The 8375-nt window shown below is 42.1% G+C and overlaps 1 non-coding gene across 1 annotated transcript; it reads left to right on the forward strand.

Moving 5' to 3' along the window:
- Nucleotides 1–7577: 7577 nt before the first annotated feature.
- On the forward strand, nt 7578–7651 carry trnat-cgu (transfer RNA threonine (anticodon CGU)). The gene has a single exon. It is a non-coding gene; the product is annotated as a tRNA-Thr (tRNA).
- Nucleotides 7652–8375: the final 724 nt, after the last annotated feature.

Here is an 8375-nt window from a genome sequence, read left to right on the forward strand (position 1 = left end):
AGCTGTGATGAACTTTGAATTTTTCTGCCTTTTATAAACATTATTTGAAGGGTCTCAGTGACAATGTTCAGTGTTGATGAGAGTGGGGTCTGGGTGAGCAACTGCTGAGCGTGACAGGGTCAGGACTGGATGCAGGAAGTTCTCTGACAGTCTCTCTCTCTCTCTCTCTCTGATGGTTTTGAGTTGGTTCACAACTGGCAGCTGTTGGTGTTTCGATAAATGAAGGAAGTTCCCTCCAACCATTTTTTTTTGATTCACAGTGTAGTATAAGGATGTAAAGGGTTAATGCTGAAGACAGTGGGATCAACCTCTCCCACTGTCAGAGTGATGATGTAACAGTCACATGGGATGAGGTTTGGGAGAAGAGAGAGCAGCACCAAGGATGCTAGCTGAAGAGGCTTGATGAGTGTGTACATAGTATTGTGTAAATTAGAAAAGAGTTCTTAGTTCTTTCAGCAGGAAATGTGTCCAGATAATATCAAGAAACTCACAATTTTATTATTCAGGAGTCGGAACAGAGATATTAACTCCAAGTTACAGTTCTGGGTTCATTTAACAAAAAAAAATAGAGAATAATATTACTCACTGATTGAAATCCCCCAGTGACCAGACAGTTAAACAGTTGGGACATCCTTCGTTCCAAGGTTTTGGCAGCATTTGCAACTTTTGCAACTTTTGTTTATCCAGCTTTGATGGACGAGTGAAAAAACTGAAAAAAACTGAACAATTCCATTCTTCCTTCTTCCCTTCTTTCCATCAGTTTCTCTTTTATGTCCCAGATCAATATAATCTGGGACATATATAATGATGAGAATCCCAATTTAATCTGCTGTTTCTGCTGTTTTATCCATTCCAATCAAAATTCAACATTCCAATCAAATCTATTTGTTATTCCACAGTGTCTCTCCATGTGTTTTATTCTGTTGTATTCTCTCACAGTCTGTTTGATGATCAATGTTACATCTCACTCTCTGTTCTGGTGAAGATCAGAAGCAGTGATATCTGTTTACACCGCCTGACAAGTCGGCTGAGGCTGTGCCTCGCTGATCACGTGGAGTTGAAGCAATTCTTCCAGTCAGTTAGTTCAGTTGTCATTTCATGAGAAATTCGAAGTCGTCATGACTTCGTCAGTGACCAAATGGTTCAGGTGTCTGAGTGATGTTAATCATGGTGTGATCAAATGATTGTATGTTCCAGTCTTTCCGTGGTGGGTTTTCACACTGAGTAGAAACGTGTTGGACATGGTCTGGAAATGTTTCACACCGCTCCATTCCCAACAGGCCATGACCTGATGTGATGGAAATTTCATTTACTTACAGAAGCTACATTTCCATCATTACACAGCTAGCTGCACAGTCAGGATCTGTGTGAAGGTGACGGTTGTGCTGCTGTTACTTGCCAGATGCCGTGGTGGCTGAGAGGTTCAGGCGATGAACTACTAAACCATTGTGCTGTGCACGCGTGGGTTTGAATCCCATCCTTTTCGTTAGTTTATCAAATTCCTGTTGCATTCTTGTTTACAGCTTCAATGTAAAGTCGGCCTGGAAACCTGTTCTTGTCCATGTCGAGACAGTGATTCCAGAATTGTTTATACTTTATTAAAATTGAGACAGACAATTGGAATTCTTCACCCAAATTGGACTGGAATGAAGATCAAATAGGGATCACGAAACGGAGCAGGATTTTCCCTCCCCTCCTTCCTTCCTTCCATCTTTACTTTCTCTCGATTTGCACCAAGTGAACGACTAACGGGAAAAGCAAATGGCGAGGGAGCAGAAGCAGAACATTATCCTTTGGCAAGAAATTTATTTTCAAATCTTCTTGATAGATTAAGTGAGTGACCAATGTTTTGGCAGATGGAGTTTAAAATGAGGGGTCATCTAGTACCTACGAAAGATAGATCAGAGTGTTTTTTGTTAAGTGGTGAGATGATAGAAACTGCGGAGGCGCAGAGACCCGAGTACTGAATCACTAAAAGCTAGTGGACTGGTGGAAAAATAATGTGAAAAGTGAACGGAATATGAAGATTGGAACTCATGTTGCAGTTATAAAAAGCTCTGTGCTCCTGAAGTAAATGTCCAAGCCCAGATTGTGGGGAATCTGTGGAGAGTGATTTGTTTTTTATTCATTAATGGGCGCAAGTATCGCTGATAAGTCTAGCATTTATTACCCATTCCTATTGCCGTTGAGAATGTGGTGGTGAGCTGCCTTCTTGAACTGCAACAGTCCATATGGTGTAGGAACACCCACAGTGCTATTGGGGAGGGAATTCCAGGATTGTGACCCAACAACAGTGAAGAAATGGCGATATAGTTCCATGTCAGAATGGTGAGTGACTTGGAGGGGAAACTGCAGATGGCGAGTTCCCATGCATCTGCTGCCCTTGTCCTTCGAGGTGGTAGTGGTCACGGGTTTGGAAGGTGCTGTTGAAGGATACTTGGCGAGATACTGCAGTGCATATGGAGATGGTACACACTGCAGCCACTGTGTACTGGTAGTGGAGGAAGTGAATGTTTAAGGTGGTGGGTTAGGTGCTGATCAAGTGGGCTGCTTTCTCCTGGATGGTGTTGAGCTTCTTGAGTGTTGTTGAGTGGGATGTATTCCATCCCACTCCTGACTTGTGCCTTGTACATGGTGGACAGGATTTGAGGTGTCAGGAGGCGAGATACTTGCTGCAGAATTCCTAATCTCTGACCTGCACTTCTAGCTGCAGCATCGGTGTGACTGGTCCAGTTTACTTTCTGGTCAATGGTAACCCCCAAGATGTTGATGGTGGGGGATTCAGTGATGATTATGCTGCTGAATATCAAAAGGTAGATGGTTTGATTCTCTCTCAATCGAGATGTTCACTGCTTAGCACGTGTGTGGCCAGAAGGTTGCTTGTCACTTATCAGCTCAAGCCTGAAGTTTGTACAGGTCTCGGTGCTTGTGGGTACAGACTGCTTCAGTTTCTGAGGAGTTGTGAGTCATCAGCGAACATTCCCACTTCTGAATTATGTTGAAGGGAAAGTGATCAATGAAACAGCTGAGGATGTTTGGGCCGAGGACACTACCCTGAGACAATCCTGAGGCAATGTCCTGGGCTGAGATGATTGGCCTCCACTAACCACAACCATCTTGCTTTGTGCGAGGTATGACTCCACCAAGTGGAGAGTTTTCCCCCTGATTCTCATTGACTTCAATTTTGCTCGGGATCCTTGATGCCACACTCACTCAAGGGTAATCACTCTCACCTCTCCTCTAGAACTCCACTCTTTTGTGTCTGTTTGAACCAAGCTGCAATAAAAAATAAGAACAGAAGAAATATTAGCAGTAGTAGGCCATTTGGCCCCTCGAGCCTGCTCCACCATTCAATAGGATCATGGCTGACCTGATCATGGCCTCAACCCCACTTTGTTGCCTGCCCCCCATAACCCTTGACTTCCTTGTGGATAAAAATCTGTCAAACTCAGTCTTGAAGACATGCAATGACCCAGCCTCCACTACTCTCTGTGGTAGAGAATTCCAAAGATTAATGACTCTCTGAGCGAAGAAATTCCTCCTCATTTCCTTCTTAAATGGAAGACCATTATTCTGAAACTGTGTCCCCTAGTTCTAAATTCCACCATGAGGGGAAACATCCTCTCAGCATCCACCCTGTCAAGCCCCCTCAAAATCTTATATGTCTCAATACGATCACCTATCATTTTTCTTAACTCCAATGAGTATAGGTCCAACCTGATCAACTCTCCATATAAGACAACCAATTCATCACAGGAATCAATCCAGTGAACCTTCTCTGAGCTGCCTCCAATGCAAGTATATCCCTCCTTAAATAAGGAGACCAAAACTGTACACAGTACTCCAGGTGTGGATTCACCAACACCCTGTACATTTGCAGCAAGACTTCTCTACTTTTATACTCCATCCCCCTTGAAATAAAGGGCAACATTCCATTTGCCTTCCTAATTATTTGCTCTACCTGCATGGTAACTTTTTGTGATTCATGTGCGAGGACACCCAGATCCTTCTATACCGCAGCATTCTGTAGTCTCTCGCAATTTAAATAATATTTTGCTTTTCCATTCTTCTTACCAAAGTGGATAACCTCACATTTTCCCACATTATACTCTACCTGCCAAGTATTTGCCTGGAGTCGAGGAACCCTGGCAGAACCTAAACTGAGCATCGATGAGCAGATTATTGCTAAGTGTCTAGTGCTTGATAGCACTGTTGATGACATCTTCCATCACTTTGCTGATGATTGATAGGAGACTGATGGGGTGGTAATTGGTCAGATTGGATTTGTCCTGCTTTTTTTTTATGGAGTGGGCACACTTGGGCAATTTTCCACATTGTCGGGTAGATGCCTGTGTTGTAGCTCTACTGGAACAGTGTGGCTGAGAGCGCAGCTAGTTCTGGAGCACAAGTCTTCAGTACTAGAGCCGGGACGTTGTTAGGGCCTATTGTCGTTGCTGTATCGAGTGACTTCAGTTGTTTCTTGCTATCATGTGGAGTGAATCGAATTGGCTGAAGACTGGAAACTGTGATGCTGGGGACCTCAGGAGGCCGAGATGAATCATCCACTGAGCAATTTCTGATGGAAGATGGTTGTCAATGATTCAGCTTTGGCACCACCATCATTGAGGATGGGGATTTTTTGGAGCCTCCTCATCTGGTTAGTTATTTAATTGTCCACCATCATTCATGACTGCATGTGGTAGGACTAAGGACCTGTGATCTGATCATGAGGGAGATATCCATGCGTGGAGTGGTGGGATCTATGGAAAGTGATCCTGAAGAGGGTGTCCGAGCCTAGAGTGGCGGGATCTGTGGAGAGTGATCCTGACGAGTGTGTGCAAACCTGGAATGGAAGCTTTCTGTGGAGGTACAGGAGTAGGCCATTCAGACCCAGTATTTTATAAAGGTTTATCATAAGTTATTTGCTTTTACTATATGTCTCTATTAATAAAGCCAAGTGTCCTGTTTGCTCTTAGAAGCCTTTTCAAACCTTCTAAGATTGGTGTACATTGTCTCTCTGTTCTGGCACCCACATTAGAATTGTAACATTTCATTTATGTAGCCTCTCCTTATTCTTCCTCCCAAATTGTATCTCTTCACAATTCTCTGTGTAAATTTTATCTGCCATGTGAAAGCCCATTTTACCAGTTTTTTTAAGCTCCCCTGAAGTGTGTTGCAATCACTGGCACAGGATGAAATTCTCGAGCATTCTTTGATGCAGTATCCATGTAAAGAGCAATCTTACGTGCGAGCTCGAATGTGAGATTTTGTGTGTTTAGTATCTTTTCTCATCCACCAATATAAGCACAAATCTGTCTCATAATGCACGGTCTAAGAATATGCCAAAGTTGCAATGTAGTGATAAATTCTTCATGCCACAATGTACTCACCAACTGTTTCACTACTTTTCTGATTTCTGCTTCCAAATTTCTAGCTTGCCGTGATCTCCAGTGGCTTCGGGTTGAAATGTTACTCCAACTTGGTGATGATTGTTTTGAATGGCACATCTTATGCCTTGATGGGAGCAGGGGGCTTTGTTAGCTGGTCAGACACTTCCAGGCTAATTTCCATTGGCAAAATTGCTTTCTTGCCCTCAAGAATTGCCTTATTCTGAGTCTTGACCTCTGCACTTTCACCTTCAAATTCCAAAATGTTATTAGCTCTGAAAAACATGTCCATTCTTTCAATATATGAACTGAATGGTTCTCAAGCCCTCTCATAAGTTCCTCACCTTCCGATCGATCCCATATGTGTGCAGCCATATTGTCCCAAATAAGCAATTTGAATCAGATGCACAGGAAGACCCTGCGGAATCTCATTCAACTGAAGAGACATTCTGTGGCCCAGGCTTCACACAATCCACCTAAAATCTCCACCATCCGAGCAGGTAGGTCACCAGGAGCTAGCTGATCCTGTTCACTGCAGTCCCTGCTGCTGTTTGCTGCCTATATTTACAGACTTTTATCTCATCCTCATCACCATTTTCTCTAATATATTCAGGGGGCATCAGCAGAGAAAATATACACCAAGCGTGGCAAGTGCAAGGAATTGTTTATTTGCGTCATTATGTCATGCACATAATATACAAATACATTACATGTGTGAATCATTTCTTGAGCACTTTTATACCAGATTTGTCTGAATAAATGGAACCCCGTCACAATAAACACTGTCACCTTTCAATGTTTAACGGAAAGGTTTGACGGCCTGATGTGTGTGATTCCCACAATAATGTGTTTCTACAAAGTTCGGAGAAAGATGGAGATATGAATAATTTGCAGGGAAATCTTTAAGCATATCTCCATGTTTCTCACTGACAAAGTTCTGCAAACACATGGATTCAGAAAGAACCTGAGTGCAAAATCAACAAAAATAAACACAGCCAGAGAGACTTGCAATAACCTGTAGCTCAGGGAAAGTGCATGATGTTATGGAAGTGATTTTGATTTTTTTTTTATGAAATTCTTTTTGAGGAATTCATCGTCAAACTTAATAAATGTCAGACCAGTTCTTTTTCAAGATGGTACTGAAAGTACTAATTTGGCAACTATGTTTACTGGTTGTCACATGACTCAAGTTAAATGTAGAACAGAAACCCTGGTAACAGGGGGAAATGTGGACAGAGAAGTCAGTTGCGCCTCTTGATAGGACAAACCCGGCAGCAGCAGCACACACCGAAGAGGGCAGAAAAATCACAAGCTTTTATTTGTAGCAGTCATTGTGTTTTACCTTCTGGAGTGAGCAGCTGATAAAGTTAGCCTGAAGAAGTGTCAAGGAAGGAGAGAAGATCACAACCCACGTTGTTTTGCAGCAAATCTTTAAAAGACCCTGAGAACTTCACTGTGTCAATTCATCTCTTCTCCTGTCTTTGAAGAAAGCCTGCTAAAATTAATTCTCAACACTGCCCCTAAAAAACTGTTCTAAAAGACCCTAGTGACCTGTCTACGCACACTCAGAAGTTTGACTGCATGCCAGTTTTGGAACAACATATCTCATCTGCTGTTTTCTTCAGGAATGAACAACTAATCAGCCCAAGTGTTGTTTTTGTCTCTAACAGAACTCAGAATTGTCAAAATTAATTCTTTTTTTTCAGTTAACCGGTGTATGTGTGTGTGCGTGTGTGGGGCTGTGGTAAGAAAGGGGATTTAAATGTTGGTTAAGGTAAAAAGGGAACTTTTAAAATTTCTACCTGTGTATTTATGCTTTATTTCATGACTCGTTAAAACTTGTTCTGTAATAAACTGATAATTTTGCTGTTCGTTAAAGAAACCTGGTCAGTGTCTTCTATTCTGGGAAGAATAGAGTATATGATTGTTTCAGGAAGTGGGAAAAGTTAAAATATATGTTGTGACCTGTGGAGAAGTGGGATGAGAATATATAGAAGGGTCTGAAGAAGGGTCATTGACCAAAAACGTCAACTCTGCTTCTCTCTCCACAGATGCTGCCAGACCTGATGAGTATTTCCAGCGGTTCTTGTTTTTATTTGAGATTTCCAGCATCTGCTGTATTTTGCTTTGATATTGTTATTATATGAGAATAAATAGTGCACTCCTCTGATTTGAATTGTAACAACTTCTGGCTCTGTAGCTTAGTTGGTTAAAGCACCTGTCTCGTAAACAGGAAATCCTGGGTTCAATTCCCAATAGAGCCTTGTTTCACATTTGTGATGTAGTAGTTACTTTATCAATCGCTTCCATCTGTGTCTTCTGACCTTGAAGTGAGTATTCAAATTACATGATGAATTTGCATCACAGGAGAAAACAGCCTTTGTGAAGGATGTGAGTTTGGAATGGCTGTTCCTCCTTGCACAGAAATTCAGTGCTGATATTTCAAAGGCAACTTCTTTGATCCAAATTTGTTCACAGTTGCATTCAACCTGGAAAACAGCTCGACATTAATGTCACTAAAGGAAAGTGTGACTGCGTTGTATGTTTCAGTGTTTGTGTTGTTATGTGTTGCTTTTAACCGAGACTGGGGCATGACGCAAGTGGGAGGGTTGATCTGAGGTTTGGAATATTTGTCAGTCAGGAACAAGAAAAATCAAAGGAACCAAATAAGAAAACCTATGTCTCATGTGGTTCCCGAGAAACGGTGAGAAGATATTATACTTTGTTCTGTTCAATACAGCTGTGTGAACTTTAACCTTTCCTGCCTTTTATAAACAGTATTTGAAGTGTCTCGGTAACAATGTTCAGTGTTGATGGGAGTGGGGTCTGGGTGAGCATCTGGTGAGTGTGACAGGGTCAGGACTGGATGGAGGAAGTTCTCTGACAGTCTCTCTCTCTCTCTCTCTCTCTCGCTGATGGGTTTGAGTTGATTTTCAACTGGCAGCTATTGGTGTTTCGATAAATCAAGTTCCCTCCACCCATTTTTTT

Source organism: Heterodontus francisci, unplaced genomic scaffold, assembly GCF_036365525.1.
Source record: "Heterodontus francisci isolate sHetFra1 unplaced genomic scaffold, sHetFra1.hap1 HAP1_SCAFFOLD_121, whole genome shotgun sequence".
Taxonomy (NCBI): domain Eukaryota; kingdom Metazoa; phylum Chordata; class Chondrichthyes; order Heterodontiformes; family Heterodontidae; genus Heterodontus; species Heterodontus francisci.